Here is an 18,150-nt window from a genome sequence, read left to right on the forward strand (position 1 = left end):
AGGAGACAGACCGGCATCACGCTCATCACGCACGGGCACCCCAAGGTGCAGCAAGAATTCAACCATTTCTGTGTGTCCGCTGAGCACGCCCATGCAATGCAGTTCTGCTGTCCTGGCCAGTTTTAGTAGCTGGGATTTCTGCGCCAGGATCTCCTACTTCAACTCCTCCAGCTTTCTGCTGCCAGCCAGGCCGCAGACCATCCGCTTAGACACAGACCCCCCATTCCCTGTCCGGGATCTGTGGCTGCAGGGCCCTCCAGTGTATGAATGTTCACGGGGGACTATGGTTTTTTAAAGTATATTTTTAATTGATTTTTTTTTTGAGAGAGAAAGAAACATCGATTTGTTCTACTTATTTATACATTCACAGGTTGCTTCTTTTTTTAAATATATTTTATTGATCTTTTACAGAGAGGAAGGGAGAGGGATAGAGAGCTAGAAACATCGATGAGAGAGAAACATCGATCAGCTGCCTCCTGAACACCTCCCACTGGGGATGTGCCCGCAACCAATGTACGTGCCCCTGACCGGAATCGAACCCGGGACCCCTCAGTCTGCAGGCCGACACTCTATCCACTGAGCCAAACCGGTTTCGGCAACAGGTTGCTTCTTATATGTGCCCTGACTGGGACTTGAATCCGCAGCCTTTTTGATATATTCCTATTGCCCAACTCCTACTGACATATTCCTAAAAATCTGACCAACACAAAAAGAAATGTTTTTACTTCTGGAATATTTGTCATGAAACAAAAGATTGAGAAGATCCGATAGAGTAATTATCTTTTTTATATTTAAGAGCATGCCAATATGGTGTTCTCAATAACACCGAATAATTAGGGTGCGGGGTATTCTGATTTCTCGTTCCCAAATTTTAAAGATTAATATCTGTGAGGAACTTGGATCCTGTGGCTGCTGACTTACTGAGGAAGAAGGTCATGCTGCGCAGCGGTGCCAACTAGCACCCGCCCCCACACCGGGCTTGCTAAGTGGGACCGTCAATGGGTGTTTTGTTCGAGTACCTTCAGTTGATCATCAATCTTGGCACCCGGGCCACGGCAGTCCCACCAGGAAGGTCTTTTTTTTTCCTCCTGACACAACCTTAAAATCACTTCAACATTCACAGAGGATATGACAACTGTTAGGTGTCGGAATTTTTCAGCATGTATACGATGAACATTTTAATCCATTTTCATTCATTTATTCAGCAGACATTGTCATGTTGAGCCACTTTAAGCCAGGCACTGGGCCAGGCGCTCAAAAGACCTCCATAATTCGAGATGTGAGAGCTGGTTGTCTAGGCAGAGAAGCGGACGGAGAAGCTGAGATTTGCATCTGGTTTGGAAACAGTATGTTCTGCGGCCAGTGACGACTCTTTATATGGGCTCCATCGACTGGTTCCCCACATGGAGAAGCAGAATTGGGGTTACAGTGGCCGTGAGCTCCTCCTGCCTGCTGCCCCTCCTGCTACCTGGGAAAGGAAGGGAGCTGCTGGGGAGACGCAGAGGTGAACCGACGGAGCCACTTGAGCTGAGGTTTCTTACCGGCACTTGGCTCTTTGCCTTGGAGTGGCTGCTTGTCGATCCTCACTGCTAAGACCAAGTTAGTTGGAATGAAAGTTTTATCATTCTATGTTTAAAAAAAAGGGAAAGCCCTAACCAGTTTGGCTTAGTGGCTAGAGCATTGGCCTTCGGACTAAAGGGTCCCAGGTTCGATTCCAGTCAAGGGTATGTACCTTGGTTGTGGGCACATCCCCAGTAGGGGGTGTGCAGGAGGCAGCTGATCAATGTTTCTCATCGATGTTTCTAACTCTCTATCCCTCTCCCTTCTTCTGTAAAAAAATCAATAAAATATATTTTAAAAAAATAAAAAAAGGGAAAAGCTGGAAGAATTTTTGTTTGAGATTGGAATGTGTGTTAATCTGCTTGGGCCGCTGTAACTAAGTCCCACAGACGGCGGCTTAAACCAGACATTTACTCTCCCCGTCCTGGAGGCTGGGGGTCAGAGATCCAGGTGTAGACAGCCCTCTCCTCCCTGTGTCCCCACAGGGTTGTCCCTCTGTGTGTATCTGTGTCCTGATCTCCTCTTTTTGTAAGGATAACAGTCACATTGGATTAGGATCACCCCAGGGACCTCATTCTACCTTAATCACCTCTTTAGAGACCCCATCTCCAGAAACAGTCACATTCTGAGGTCCTGGAGGTCAGGACTCCAACATATGACCTTGGGGGACAGTGCAGCCCATTGCTGCCTCCCTCAGTACCCTTGGCGGCCGTGGTGCAGACACCACTGCTCCCCCCCCCCCCCCCAGTGCTAACTTCCTGCCATATTTCCATGTCAAGGTGTGATGGTGGATGGGGCTAAGCTGGACTGGCAGGGCTCACAGAATACTTTTTACCTCACCAGGAGACCGGTTTTATTTTTTAAACATTTTTTAAAATTGATATTTTTTAGAGAGAGAAGGGAGAGAGGGAAACACGCACACATTGATTTGTTGTTCCACCCATTCATGCATTCATCGGTTGAGTCATGTATGTGCCCTGACCAAGGATCGAACCTGCAATCTTGGCGTATCTGGACGATGGTCTAACCAACTGAGCTCCCTGGCCAGGGCTCGAGAGACTTGTTTTAAAAATGATTCTGAAAACACTTGAGCTGGGAGTCAATTCTCAAATCTCCATTTTTAAGTTCTATTTCCCACCGCCATGCCTGCAGGCTACCTAGAGTCGTTTCTCCTCCCCCCGCCCCCGCCCCCATTGGTAGGGCTGTGAGCTGGTGACAACCGTCTTTGTGTGCAGCTGGCAGCAGATGCCCTTATCCTGGCCACTTGTCTTCCTCTGATTGTGTGTATTCCACCGTGTTCAGCGAGGAACCGGGAACTGGTGGTTTTCTTGTGCTTTACAGACTTTCACACACTGGATGCTGGGGACAGGCCACTCATGAGGAGTTTAGGACACAATAGTGGGGTGGGATTGAATATGAAAAAAAAATGTCCTTGCATAGGAGGCGTCTGTATCTCCCACGAATGGAGCCTCGGCAGCCTGTACTGCCATCCCACACGGCGCAGCCCACCGCCCCATCCACCCTTTTTTTTTTTTTTTTTATCCTTACCACAGGATATTATTTTTCCATTGATTATTTTTAGAGAGAGTGGAAGAGAGAGGGAAAGCAGAGAGAAATATCGATGTGATATTTCAGGGCCCGGGCTGGGGAGGAGACTGCAACCGAGGTAAGTCCTCTTGACCAGAATCGAACCCAGGAGCCTTCAGTCCACAGGCTGACGCTCTATCCACTGAGCCAAACCGGCTAGGGCCCCACCCACCCTCCTCATCGCCCCTGGGCTCCCCACTGCCCACTGCCTGGCACCCACTCTCGCCACACCTCCTGGCCTTGGAGGACGAATGACAGCTCACAGCTTGGCCGGGACTGATGAGAACATTGTCCCTGTTCCCTGTAGCCCAGCCTTCTCAGAACCAGCTGGCTGTGACTCAGAAGGAAAAAGGAGAAATGAGGCCTGTTTCATGGGCAGCAGGGGTGGGGGTGGGGGTGGGCGTTTAAAACCTGGGGAATACTGAGCTGTGAGTGATGCTTCCCTTGAGCCAGGCAGGTGGCAGCAGCCTCGATGGCCCAATGAAGCCAAGAGGCCAAGGCAGGGCCAGGGGAGCGGCTTGGAGTGTTAATCTGCTCAGACCGCTGTAACTAAGTCCCACAGATGGCGGCTTAAACCAGCCATTTACTGGCCCTCAAGGAGTTCCCAGCCCCCGTAAGGTCACGCCAGGCAATCAGCCAACACCGAGCTAGCGGGGTTCCGACCAGAACACAGAAGAAACTCCTGGTTGTGTGGCAGGAGGTGCTTCCGCAACAGAACCGATCCCAAAGCAGAGCCACGCAGGCTCCGAGTCCGGGCTCTGGGGTGGCGCAGGCTGGAGCCACATGCGGAGCCTCGCAGCTCGCGGAGGGGCCTGTTCACCTAGTCCACAGCGCTTCAGAGTTTGGCCTTTTTACATCAGGCAGAATGAGAACGTGCCCCATCGCTTTGCGGGAATCCCAGGAATTTCCACCGTGGGAAGTTGGAGTGTGGATCCCCTGCACGGCGGACCAGCCCTTCCCCAGGTCTGCACATGGAGCAGGTCCCAGCAGGTGTGGCGGGAGGGGCCAGGGAGCAGTCTGTCCCTGGCTCTCTGTCTTGATCTCCCTCACGGAGCAGGGGCTCAGTCATCACCACAGAGCCTCCTAGCGGCCCAGTCAAGGAGGCAAGCCAGGGACAGCGCCAGTGTTGGCACAATGATCTCAGCTGCCATAGGAAAGGCCCCACCCAGCCAGTCCCCTTGGAGCGATTCCCTCCTCCTAGCCCAGCTGGGCACCTCCCTGCGACCCAGCCCACCCCGCAGACCCTGGACCAGGCCAAGAGGGTCCAGATCTCCCTGGCGGGACCTCATTCTTTCAGCCCACAGTGATCTCTGGAGGCCGACAGGAAAGAAGAAACAGGACAGGCAGGATCCTGGGAGGAGATAAACCTTAAACAAGTAATTACTTGTCATTCTTTAATCACAAGGTGAGGCGTGCCCCAGAGGAAAGGGCGGGCGAGGAGAACCTGGCAGCAGCCAACAGCATGCACTGGACGAGGCTGATCTGGCGGGAGGGGCGGCGGCCCACAGCGGGTCTGGATGGCAGGTGCTTGGCCACATGCTAACATACCTGCGCAGGCTCCCGAGGAAGCTTCCGGCAGCCACACGAGACCCCTTCTCCTCCATCACACTGAACAGCGGGGAGAGGCAATGCCAGAAACATCCCCATCCTGTAGGGGCCTAAACTTTGTTTTTAAGCTCCTAGTTTATTAATGCGGTCACCCTAGGTAAGATGAAGTCACTGCACAGTTGCCCTCCCCCCCACTCCCTCGTCTGCTGCCCCGACACCAGCCTCCGCAGGCCTGACTCCTGCGTCCCATCCTCTGTGCTCTTGACTCGAGGTCGTTGTCTCCTCACACGGCCATATCTTATAAGTCTGTGTTTGGGTTCCTATCTCTGGTAACCCCAGGATTCATAAACCACACCAAAGCCAGTTGTTTGGCCACCACCAAAATGGGTTCTGAATCTAGACACAAAGATGGCGTTGGCTTGGTCTTGTACATTTGGCTAGTTCTTCCCGAATTCTGTCTTGGGTACTGTTCCCTTCCCAGGGAGAAGGATGTCAGTGACCATTGGCTTCTGCTGAGGTTGGTCATGAACTTCCTGGTCCGGATCACGATGGCGGCCGATCCAGGAGGTCCTAAACTTACAGATTGAGCATCCCGATCACGTGGTAACTTTTGAGCACCTTCCTCTCTGCAGTGGGTGGAAGTGGTCACCAATAGACATGTCCGTGTCCTGACCCCTGGGACCTGCGAATGCATCGTATTTAGGGTCTTTACAGATGGGATCAAATTAAGGGTGTCAAGATGAGAGCTCCTGGATTTAGGGGGCCCTAGCTTGTATGCCTATAAAGAGAGGAAAGAACGCACACACACGAGAAGCCGTGTGAAGACAGAGGCAGAGATTGGAGAGACGTGGCCACAGGCCCAGGGCTGCCAGAAGCTGGAGAGAGGCCGGGACTGTGAGAGAACCTATTTCTGTTGTTTTAAACCAGGGGTGGGAACCTTTATTCTGCCCAGCGTCATTTAGATATTTGTAACATCGTTCGAGGGCCATACAAAATCATCCACTTAAAATTTAGCCTGCTATATTTGGCCAAACATTTAATTAATTCACCCCTAACGCCTTGGCAGGGCCAGACCAAATGATTTCTTGGGCCTTTTATGGCTCGCGGGCTGGATGTTCCCCACCCCTGTAAGGATCCATTGTGTTTGTTACAGGAAACTACTCTCTAATCTATGCATCTTTATGTATTTATACATGAAATACCCCCCACATTAGTGCTTGCTAAGACCACAGCGCAGTTGCCATGAAGCAGGGGGCACACAAGGAGGGGAAGATGAAGGTGAGACTTGGGGTCCTGGGTCCCTGTGGGGCAGGTGTGGGGGGGCAGTGGATCAGGAGCAACAGGAGGAGTGATTGGTTTTGGCGTGTCGTATTTCTTAAGCGGGTGGTGGTACGGGGTGTCCATGTTATTTTATTACTATCTTCACTTCTGTTCTTTTGTATGAATGAACTATTTCATAGTAACAGGTTTTCTAAAGGGCACGGGGTCATGTTCTGCATGCTCTGGCCCATGGCTCGGGTAGGTCTCCAAAACTCTCTGAGCCTCACTGGTCACACAGGGGTAGGTCACAGTGCCATCTTAGAAGGGGACAGTTGGCAGTGCCTGGCTGAGGTGGGCGTGCCTTGTCGGTCTTCCGGGTGGGACCCCAGCAGGGAGAGTGGCATCCAGACCCGTAGCTGGTCTCTGTGGCCACTCAGATCCTTTCAATAAGGGAGAAAAGACTGGCTCTTTTTGTCACTTAACTTAACCTTTTTACAATTTCACTTACCACCTTCTGGTAAATACCTAAACCCGGAGGGCCAGCCACACTGCTTTTGCCCGAAGCCCAGAATGCTCACGGCACTACTGTCTGCATCCCTGCTGGTGGCTGAGAGACTGCTGCTCACCATGATGATGACTCCGGACTCGGAAGGTGAGGGAGCTGCCGCGGCCCCGCCCACAGGGCCCTTCTTCCTCTGTGCTTTCTGGGCATGGTTCCCAGCCCTGGCCAGCATCTGCAGGATGGCGAAGGCGGCTGGGGCCGGGGAGGCTGTGGGACCTGTCCCTCTACCTCAGCACAGGAGAGGCCCTGCCGCTGGGAAAGCCCGCCCACAGCGCACATTCTTCCCTGGTGTCGGACACACTTGGAACAAAATCCACAGCTCACTCAGCTCCATGCCTACCGGCCTCCGTGGTGGCCTCAAACCTGCCCAGCTGGTTCCTGCCCCAGGGCCGTTGCACTTGCTGCCCCGCCTGCCCAGAACACACTGGTCTGGCTCTTCACATGGCTAACGTCTCTCCGTCACTGAGTTCCCATGCCATAGAGTCACCTCTTCCGGGAGGTCACCTGGCCAGGCTGGCCTCTCCTGCTCCTCCTGTGCGGGAACTCCGTGCCCTGCTCCTCACTGGCCTTGGTTCCTGTGGGGAAGGAAGAAGCCAGGAGCCTCAGGCAGGAGGGCAATAAGCTTGGCCCTGGGAGGGAAGGAGGCAGATTACCAGGCCAACTCCAGTTTCAGCTCCTTCAAGCTGACCGTGTTCTGGGAGGCCAGGTGTTGATAACAGGGTGGGCAGGTGCCACCTCAGGCCCAGGGAGAGCAGGGCAGGCTTCCTGGAAGAAGCAACACTGAAGGAAGGACAGAGAATGAGATTCTGTCGGGTGAGGAGAGTGAGGGAAGAAGGGCCAGGCAGAGAGATGAGGCAGAGAGATGAGGCAGGTGCTCACTGAGGCCGGAAGTCCTCTCTGCCCTGGGCTCCCTCTTCCCAAAGATCTGGGGGGCCTCAGATTGGCTCTGCCTGAGGGAAGGAAAACTGCAAGAGGGAGAAGGGGGTTCCTCTCTATCAGCCCCTTCTCTGGGGCACCCTGAGGAAGCGGAGGGGCCCCCTTTTCCCACGGCCCGCAGCAGGCTCCTCCCGCCCAGGGGTGCCAGCTCAGCCCCAGAGCAGTGTGGGAGAAGGCAGAACGCTGCGCTCCCACCCACGGCCATGCAGCAACCTGCCTGGGGATAACAAGCTTCAGTCACTGTGAGAAAGAGCACTAAGGCCTCTAATAAACACTGAAAAAACAAAACAAAACAAAACAAATCAGACACCTCACCACTGGCCCGGGAGCCAGGGTTTTCTCCAGGGCTTTCACTGAGGTGGGGAGGGGAAGAAAAGCCAGCTGACGACAGGGCCAAAGTCTGGGGGCAGGGGCTCAACTGCTGAAGGACACAGAGCCAGCGCAGCCACCCTGTGCTCTGGACCCGCACCTGCCCTTCCGACCCCAGGTGCTCAGGCCCCCCGCCTGTCCTGTCCTCTCCCAGGCCCAGGGAGCCCCCGAGCAGATCCACAGGCCTGGCCAAGACGGTTTCCACCGTCCCCCTGAAAGCAGCCAATGACATTCCAGCACATTTGATGACAAGGGGCAGCGGTCCGACGCCATGTGCTCTGCGAGGCACCGTGTCTCCATGGCCAGACCACCGGCGTCTTATATGTGCTGCCTCGCTGTGGGGATGCAGAGTGAAGGGATCAGCAGTGAGGTGAACAGGTGCCCCTTTTCCAAAGCTGGGGACCTGGGACAGATCAAACACCCCACCCATGTGCACTGAGTGTCTGTGACACGTGGGCGCTGTCCTGGGGGCTGGCAGTGTCACAGGGAACAAAATCAGGGGTGTGTCCCGAACCCCGAGGGGCTTCTGGTCCTATGAAGAGAGGTGACAGCACCAGCAAAGCTAACACCTGAAAGGACCATGTCGGCCCTGGCCGCTGTGCCAAGCTTATAAACCAGATCCCGGCAGTCTGCGTTTCCCCTAAGCAGCCCCGAAACCGCCTCTTCCCGAAGCCAGAGGCCAGCTCAGCTCCCCATTTACTTGCTGTCACAGCACTTGACCCTGCTGACCCCACGCCCTCTGCGCGCCCAGCGGTGACCAACCCCCAGTTCCTTTTAGGACTCCACACCCCACCGTGACTCCTGAGGGCCCGTCCCGCGTCCTCCTCTCCTCTGTCTGTACTTCCTGGGCAGGATCTTCCTTTTCTGAGGTCCCCATGACTGTCTAGAACAGCCATGGGCAAACTACGGCCCGCGGGCCGGATCCGGCTGTTCTATCCGGTTCTCTTGCTCTCCCCTCCGCTCCTTTACTTTGAATTTATATTAGTTCACACAAACACTCCATCCATGCTTTTGTTCCGGCCCTCCGGTCCAGTTTAAGAACCCATTGTGGCCCTCGAGTCAAAAAGTTTGCCCACCCCTGGTCTAGAAGCTGATGGCCCTGGACTGTGTTGAACCAGGTCCCCCCAAATCCATGTCCACCTGGAACCTCAGAATGTGAGCTTATTTGGAAGCAGGGTCTTTGCAGATGTGACAAGATAAGTTAAGACAGTGGTCGGCAAACTCATTAGTCAACAGAGCCAAATATCAACAGTACAACGATTGAAATTTCTTTGGAGAGCCAAATTTTTTAAACTTAAACTTCTTCTAACGCCACTTCTTCAAAATAGACTCGCCCAGGCCATGGTATTTTGCGGAAGAGCCACACTCAAGGGGCCAAAGAGCCGCATGTGGCTCGTGAGCTGCAGTTTGCCGACCACTGAGTTAAGATGAGGCCACGCCAGAGGAGGGCAGGCCCTAAATCCAATGACTCTTGTCCTTATAAGAGGGCCCCGGGAGGACACAGGAAGGAGCCAGGTGCCACGGCAGAGGCAGAGATCGCAGAGACGCAGCTGCAGCTGACACCACTGGCTGCCAAAAACCGCCAGGAGCCGGAAGAGGCGGGCAGGGTCCTCCCCGGAACCTTTGAGAGAGCACTGTCCTGGGACACCTTGACTTAGGACTTCCGGTCTCCAGGACTCTGAGAGCATAGCTTCTGCCAGTTCGCAGTCATTTTTATGGCCACCCCAGGACACTCACACAGCCCCCTATCTGTATCCCATCACGACCTGTGTCCTGAAGCTCACACCTGCATCCCCACCTGCCTGCCAGATAACTCCTCTCGTGAGCTCTGTTCCCACTCGGGGAGCCCCCAGCTCGGGGATGCACCGCTGGCCGCCCAGGCCAGAGCCTGCCTGTCACCCAGACCCCTCCCTGCCCCTCACCCGCCACCCAATGACTCACCGGCCCTGAACTGTTCTTGGAGACAAGCAGACGTAACCAAATGCAACTCTGCAAGCTTGAGGCGACTTTCAAAACAAACAGGACCCAGCGGTAGAAGGCGTTCCTGGAATCACGGGGACCTGAACGCAGGCTGGCAGCACTGGCGCTCCTGCTGGACTTGCGATGACGCTGGTCTTGGGACGGAGCAAACAGTCCTTATTCCAGGAGTGCAGCGGAGGCCTCGGGGACGGAGAGTCCTTGTGTCTGTGACTCACTTTCAAATGGTTCAGAAGAGGGAAATCTACCTGTCCTGCTGCCCGTCTGGTGAGAGAAAACAAAGGGGAAGCGTGTCAGGGATCCTTGAATCCAGGCGGACACAATGTTCATCGACCTTCCTTCAACTTCTGAGCAGGGTGAAGGCGTTTAAAAAAATATATGTTTTGCCCTAGCTGGTTTGGCTCAGTGGGTAGAGCGTCGGCCTGTGGACTGAAGGGTCCCAGGTTCAAGGGCACATGCCAGGGTTGCGGGCTCGATCCCCAGTGTGGGGCGTGCAGGAGGCAGCCGTTCAATGATTCTCTCTCACCATTGATGTTTCTCTCTCTCTCCCCCTCTCCCTTCCTCTCTGAAGTCAATAAAGATATATTTAAAAAATGATAATGTATTTTTTTTTAAAAAGTGGCCATACCATATGTTTATATAGTAAGGTCTGTTTAAAAAAAAATATATATATATATATATACACACACATATAGATCTATATATGTTTTTATTGATTTTGGAAAGAGAGAGGGGGAGAGATAGAAACATTGATGAAAGAGAAACATCGATCGGCTGTCTCCTGCACACCCCCTACTGGGGATTGAGCTCACAATCCAAGCATGTGCCCTGACCAGGATTCGAACCTGCGACCTCATGGTGCACAGGACGATGCCCAACCAACTGAGCCACACTGGCCAGGGCATGGTGAAGTCTTAATAATAAAAAGTTGGGAGTGGGTTCTTTTGATCTCAGCCCATTCTCTGGACCCCAGGGCCCGTGCTCTGCCCTAGACTGCCACCACCCTGCACTCTTGCTGGGGTCATCTCTGCTCCAGCCTTCCCTGCACATCACGGCTCACCCCCACTGCCCATCCACTCCAACTCGTTCACATAGCAGCCAGACTTCTCCCCCCAAACCAGAACCTTATCCTGACCCACCTGCTTAAAGCCCTCTAAGCCTGTGCTTGGGTCAAAGTTCAGATTCCTTCCTCGGCCTATAAGGTCCTCTGTTACCTCTCCAGGCCCACACTACTCTTAACCCCAAGTTCAACACCCCATCTGCGCTCCTTCCACTTCCCTTTTTACCCCCTCTCCCATCGTCACCTGGCTGCTCTACCTTCAGGTCTCGACTGAGATGCCTCTTTTCTGCAAGTCCTGTGCTCTATGGAGCACATTTACCCTACATGTCTATTAAAGCTCGATGCTGTACAGTCAACTCCTTCTGATGGCGTCTCTCCCCCACCTGACAGTTATCTCCATGAGGGGGAGGGCTGGCAGTGTATTGTCATTATCTCCTACCCACCTGGCAGAGGACCTGGCACATCATGGGCATGCAATAAATGATGAGTGGATGACTCTGTTGGGGCTGGATGTATGGATGGATGGTTGGAGGGATGGATAAATGGATGGATGAATGGATAAGTGGATGTATGGATGAATGGGTGTGTGGATGGGTAGATAAATGGATGGATGGATGGGTGTGTAGAAGAATGGATTAATGGATGGATGAATGGATGGTTGATGATGGATGGATGGTGAATGGATGATGGATGGTGAATAGACAGATAGATTGGTGGATGGATGGATAATGGATGGCTTGATAGATGGATGGGTGGATGATGGATGGATGATGGATGGGTGGGTGGATGGATGATGTAGTACAAACAAAGGTGCCATGAGGAGGTGGGGGTCAGGTTTAGCTGAAGGAGGCTTATGAGAGGAGTTGAAAGGATAGCATTTTGGTGACAGCTGCAACTTAAAGAACTTCCCTTTGCTGGGTCCCAGACCTGATGCTTTATTTGTGTTACCTCCCTGCATCCTCATGGTAGCCCTTGGTGTGAGCTATTTTCCCCTTGCCTAAGTCTTGTTTCATTGGTAATTAATACATATATATATATATATATATATATATATATATATATATTTTTTATTGCTTTTTTTTTTTTACAGAGAGGAAGGGAAAGGGATAGAGAGTTAGAAACATTGATGAGAGAGAAACATCGATCAGCTGCCTCCTGCACACCTCCTACTGGGGATGTGCCCACAACCAAGGTACATGCCCTTGACCGGAATCGAACCTGGGACCTTTCAGTCTGCAGGCTGACGCTCTATCCACTGAGCCAAACCGGTTAGGGCGGTAATTAATACTTTAATAAAAATTTAAATAAGTAACATTTGCTTGATACGGCATTTAAAGGGAACAGTAAGATGTATGTTTTCTCACGGTGAAGACCCAGACTGTTGTAGGCATAGTAGGAGCTCAATAAAATGCACTGACTTGAATATTTAACATGTGAAGAAACAGAAGCTCAGAGAGGTTGGGAACTTGCCCAGCGTCTCACCGTCAGCCACGTCAGCAAGCAGGTTCCTCTCTCTGCAGACCAGCCCTCTCCGCCAAGGAGGAGGAGTGGGGTGCGGAGGGCAGGCCTGGCTGAAAGGTGGGGGGTGTGGACAAAGGCTCAGAGGCAGGAAAGGCATGGCATGTCCTGGGGACAGAGAGGAGGGTTTTGTCAGAAAATACGGTGAAGCTGGAGTTGGCATCAAGGCCTTGAAATCCAGCTGAGGAGGAGGCGGTGACCAGCCAGGCAGAGGAAAAGGGCAGATGTCATCTTTTTGCAGCTTGGAAGGCAGGAGGCCAGGACAAGACGAGAAAGCTGATGTTGCAGGTTGAGGTGATGACAATGTGCCACACAAAACCAAGCCAGACCCCCTCTTAAAGCCTCGGCCTGGATGTCTGCCCTGCTCCCTCCTGCCCGTCCTCACCACCGCCTGCCTCACGGAAAGAACGTGATCCACGGTCTCTGGGACACGAATGGAGGTGGTTCCAGGCCAGGAGAGGCGGTGCTCCGGGGGGCTGCCTGCCTGCGGGTGTGCACCTCCTGATGACTCCAGGTAGCGGTGAGGTAAGGGACTTGGCACCAAATAGCCCTGAGTCACATGGTGAGAAAGCTGTTCCCCTGTCAATTACCCATCCATCCTGAGCAAACTGAGATTCAGGCTAATGATGACCAATGTTCTCTGTTGGTTTTAAAGACAAGAGCAGCCCTCTGGTTCAGAGTCTTGAAGGGCAGCTGAATCTATCAATGGCTTCCGAATACTATTTTTTCACTGCATTCATTGTTACTGTCATCTACTGACTCCCAAGTCATACTTGGTTTCCGTTTGTAGTAGGTTGGTGGTAAGTGTCTGAAATTCCCAAATCATGGTGACTTCAATGAGAGAGCTTCTTTCACGCGAATGCAGTCCTGAGGTAAGCCTTCCAAGGCTGGAAGAGGCTCCGCCCGCGATCGATCGAGGCTCCTTCTGCCTTGTTGCTTTACCCCTCGTGGTCCAAGATACCTGCCAGTGCTCCAGCTATCGTGCTTGCATTCCAGCCAAAGGAAGGAAGGAGATGCTGAAGTGCACATCTCCCTCCCTCTAAGGATACTTCTAGGAATGCGCTTCTTCTCAAGTGGCCACGCCCGGCTGCAAGGGAGGTTGGGAAGCAGCCTGGATTCTGGGCAGCCATCCACTCATCTGAAAATCAGGGATCTCAGGTAAAGCAAGAAGGGGTGAGCAGGTACTGGGGAAACTAGCAAGTCTGCCACGCACCGCTTTTCTTTCCGAGACAGCAAATTTGTTTTTTTTTATTTCAAGCAAGGAAAGAGTGTCGCTTTAAAGAAGAAGCTAAGTAAATAAAGGAACAGGTGGCCCCTGGCTGGCCTGGAGCTCAGTGAAGTTCAGGAAGCATGCTGTGAATACAGAAACACACAAGATAATCGAAGGGTCAGGATGGATCAGGGTCAAGTTTCATTTTTAGGATATCTCAGGCCCCTGTGGACAGCGGCCTGGAGCAGGACAGATCAGAGGCAGGAGCCCTGGAGGAAGCAAGTGCTTGTTCCAGAAGAGGGGCAGAAGGGTCTGAGCCAGGCCCGGGAGCTGGGAGGCGGGCAGGGATGGCTAACCAGGAAAGCTAACCAGGCCTGGCGAGGAGGGACCTGTGGGCATCAGCATCTGTTTGTTTGCTTTGGAAGCAGGAGCGGGGGTGGGGTGGGGCTGCCATGGGGTTTAAGAATAAGAAAGATTTGGAGCACAGGTGGTGAAGTTAAGATGGGATAGGTCAGAGGTCACTAGGTAGAGGCTGCTGAGAGGACGGAGGGGTCTGCTAAGCCAAGTCCAGAGGCCATCCTGAATAAGTATGTGGACAAAGCGCTGATCAGGGCAGTGCATGGGGCCAGGGCTCACATCCTGGCAGTGGCTGACGCTGTCTGCATTGTCTCCCTGCATCCCCACAGCGCAGTAAACCTGTCACCTTCTATCCCCGTTGGACAGCAAGAGGAAGCTGCTCCCAATGGTCTTGGGCTTGTGAACAGCAGAGCAGATCCACACGGGTCTGATGCTTCCCAAACTGGGGCCCTGGTACCCTGGTGCCCAGAACCGTGTCTGGCCCGTGCAGGGTGGTCCTGAAGAATGAGCGAATGAATGAATGAGTGAATGAATGGGAGGATTATTCTCCTGCCTTTGTGTGCAAACAAGAGTCTCGGGGAACCATGCCACCCCTTCCCATGGCAGGCAGCTCCTGGTGGGGAACACTCGATTTTCCCAAAATAAAAGAGTGTGGGGACCGGAAGTGTGGCTCCCTGGGCTCCACCCTGACTGCTCCGGGCAGGAAGCCAGCCCACGCGGTTATTTCCAGCGCCCGCCCTGCTTTCAGTGGAGTATTTCTGGAGCGCACACAGCCTTATTTTAGTTTTATGTTAGGGGTTGCTCCGCGCTGGGCAGAGATGCCTGGCCACGCATGCTGCCGGTGACTGCCTGGCTGTGGTGACTGGGACAACCTTCCGTGGGAGCCCAGGACAGCATTCGGGCTGGGATGGGCTTCTCCCCACAGCCCCAGCTGGGCCAGTCTGGCAGCTGGAAGGTGCTGCAGGGCAGGCCAGCTCAGTCTGCAGACTTCACTCTCAGCTTCCTACTGTGAGCCCGCCCCCCACCCAATCACCAAACTCCAAAAGTTAAAGTACCACCCCTAGGAATGTAGTTGTTGGGTGGTTTTTCTCATTTTCTGATGAACAAGCACATTTGCTGGATCTCTAATAAAATGAGCCACACATTTAGTCATGTCCTTGTCCTGCTTAAAATACGTTGCCAACCCTTCATGTCTAGAAGATAAAATCCAGGCCTTTCCTTTCCCTTCAGTCGAGAACACCCTCCTGAACCTGCCTAGAACCAGCCCCACTAATCTGCTTCCTGCCTCCCGAAGAATCCCTCTTCTTTCATGCGTCCTGGCCTTCGCACTTGCTGTTTTCTGTGCTGGAACTGCTCACCATCTGCTGAACTCCTACTTACCCTATGAAACCAAACTCAAAGGCCCCTTCTCCGAAACACAGTTAGGTGTCCTTGAAAGTGCATGGGCTTGGGTTCCGGTCCTTGCCCCACCTGTGATCTGACTGATTACTTCAGCTCTTAGGACTCTAGTTTCTCCTGTCATTGTTTTCCTGTCTCTCCTGCTAGACCTGGAACTCCTGAACATCAGGTACCACCCTGCATTCATTCTCAAGTCCTGTCCTTCCTCCCCAATGCCCAAGGCAGTTACTATCCCATGATGTAATAAATCAGCAACTACCTTCCTTGGTGTTTCAAGTTCTGCCCTGGCTTTGTCCCACCGCAGCCCTGGGAAAGGCAGGGCACCCCCAACTTTACTCATAGGAAATGCAGGGGTGGAGGTTCCATACCAGTGAGCAGTGAGTGCCCACATTCCTTGGGCTGGTGGCACTGGGTGCGCAGTTAGAAGTCACCCAGTGCGGTGACTCAGTGGGTGTCAGAGGTGGCCCAAGGTCACTCCTCACCCCCCCTCCCCCGCCCCGCCCCCCCCCCCCCCCCCCCCGCCTCTCCCTGAGCTCCAGAAGAGGGGCAAAAGGAAGGTGAATCACGCCCCCCTTTGTTTTACAAATTGGATGACAGAGCCTCTCTGATTAACCAGAAAAAAACAAAACAAAAACCAAAACCCCAAATCCACCACTTACATCATTTCTAGCCTGGAGCAGGGCCAGCTTTCAGCCGAGGGCTCAGCTCGCTCTGCGCATTGGATTGGCCCGGGACACTACCTGCCTTCTCCCTGTTCCCTGAGCTTTGGGTTGGCAGTGGGGGGAGTTGTCCCTGGGGGCTGGAACCCCACAAGACCACTAGAAGTCTCTGGAGCCGCTGGACCCCTCCCCCCACGGCCCGGGCTCCCCCCACAGGCCTGGGCTCCATCCAGATCAAAGCCAGCTCCTGCCCATCCTGAGGGGGGAAGGCCAGGTTAGAGCCCAGGCAGTTAGTGTACCTCACGTTGGTAAGGAAATGGCCATCCTGCCCCCTGTGGTGCTGGAGCCACTTCAGGGCTCTTCGTGGGACTGAATCAGACTCCGTGGGGGTGGGGCCTGGGCTTGGGCAATTTAAACACATTTCCAGAAGATTCTTTCTTCCTTGGGGATAGGTGCTTCCGCTCTCCACTCCTGACCAGCAGGCACCCGCACTCTTGAAGCTCTCACTCCAGCCCTGTGATCCACCTCTTTGCCCAGAGGACCCCTTCTGTGGAAGTCCCGAGGGCCCCTCCCATTCAGCGTCATCAGAACCCAGCATCCCTTTGTGGGCGGGCCCATCCCACCCCAACCACTGCGCCTCCTTCTCAGGACACCACCTCCTGCCCTGAACCTCTCGGCACCACACCCTCTCTTGCCCCACATGAATGCCAGGCCACAAATATCCTGGAATTCGTTCCTGCTCTCCCTCCACCTCCGCACACTATCCCAGCCCCCTCCATCATCCCACCACCCTAGCCCATTCCAGTAGCCTTGAACCCACTCCCCTTTCCCTCCTCTAGTCCCTGCAGCCAGAGCAGCAAATCTGATCGCCTTGCCCCCTGCCGACACCTCCTCAGGGCCTGTCCCTTACTCCTGGGACAAAATCAAACTTGTAAAGTTCTAGCTTGCACAACAAAGGCTGGAGTGGTTGATGCAGCAAAGCGAGTTGTTAAAGGACAGCAGACCACTCACAGGCTTCAGGAGGGCAAGCGCCCCAGGGAACCTTCGAGCTGGCACTGCCACCCAAGCCACCGCGAGACCTCTGTTGTGCTGCTCCAGCTCGTGCAATGGGGTTCCTGAGCCCTGCCCGGGTCCTGGGCCAGCTCTGAGCTGCGGGGAGGCAGAGGGTGCCTCTGCCCTGGGAGGTGAGGGCTCTGGGCATGGATTTCTTAGGCGTGTGTCACATGAGCAGAGCAAGCTGATCCAGCCACTCAGTGATGTTTGTCTCTCGGCTCTGCTGATGGCTACATAAAGGTCGCTGTGACTGCCACAGCCCTGGAACAAGGGGTTGATGCATCCTTAGTTGTGTACTTACCCTCTGCTCTGTGAGCAAGTCACAGAATCCTCACGGGGTCCTAGGAGGGAGGTGCTGGGACCATCCACTTTGTAGATGAGTTCATTTGCCCAACGGCACACAGCCTCTAAGTAGTGGAGCTTCGAACCTGGCCAGTCAGCTCCAGAGCCAGCCTCCTGGGGATGCCATGCCCCCGGGGGTGTGGTTCACTGGGTTTCTATGAGATCTGCCTTGTTGTTATCCATTACCTCTACACGGTCCCCCACGTCTTTTTGGCTCCTTGAATTTTGGTCTGTGCTGACCAAGATGAGTTAGTGTCCCAGTCTGGTCAATCCACGTACATTGATTTCTTCCCATAATCTTTGGTTTGTGGTCTGGGTTGCAAACACCAGCAGTGGGGCCAGGTGACAGGAGTCCCCTTTCCTTATATATAAAAATCTTGATAAGGCTTGCTGGCCAGGCCTGGGTCACGTGCTCCGCAGTGCGAGGTACAGGGGCTGGCTCCCTAGGTGTTACCCAGGGCCTGTGAAGGTCTCTGGAAATAAACATGTGGTCCAAGAGTTTATACCAGCAAGCTGTAAAGGTAAGTCATTCAAAACATGTGGTCAGCCAAAACCGGTTTGGCTCAGTGGATAGAGCGTCAGCCTGTGGACTCAAGGGTCCCGGGTTCGATTCCGGTCAAGGGCATGTGCCTTGGTTGCGGGCACATCCTCAGTGGGGGGCGTGCAGGAGGCGGCTGATCGATGTTTCTCTCTCATCGATGTTTCTGACTCTCTATCCCTCTTCCTTCCTCTCTGTAAAAAATCAATAAAATGT

At 53.6% G+C, this 18,150-nt stretch overlaps 1 protein-coding gene across 3 annotated transcripts in view; it reads right to left on the bottom strand.

Moving 5' to 3' along the window:
• FADD (Fas associated via death domain) overlaps positions 1-18,150 on the bottom strand; it is a 33,053-nt gene that overhangs the window by 3,661 nt on the left and 11,242 nt on the right. For 2 of the 3 annotated variants that reach the window (XR_013959105.1, XR_013959106.1), the window contains exons 3-4: positions 17,356-18,128; positions 9,764-10,063 (exon numbers count right to left, since the gene is read on the bottom strand). The gene's annotated coding sequence lies outside the window, so the exon portion shown is untranslated. Of the gene's footprint in view, positions 1-9,763; positions 10,064-13,688; positions 13,731-17,355; positions 18,129-18,150 lie in introns of those variants that run through there. The other variant, XR_013959107.1, reaches the window with a different exon arrangement.

The sequence above is a fragment of the Plecotus auritus genome (assembly GCF_963455305.1).
Source record: "Plecotus auritus genome assembly, chromosome: 9".
Taxonomy (NCBI): Eukaryota; Metazoa; Chordata; class Mammalia; order Chiroptera; family Vespertilionidae; genus Plecotus; species Plecotus auritus.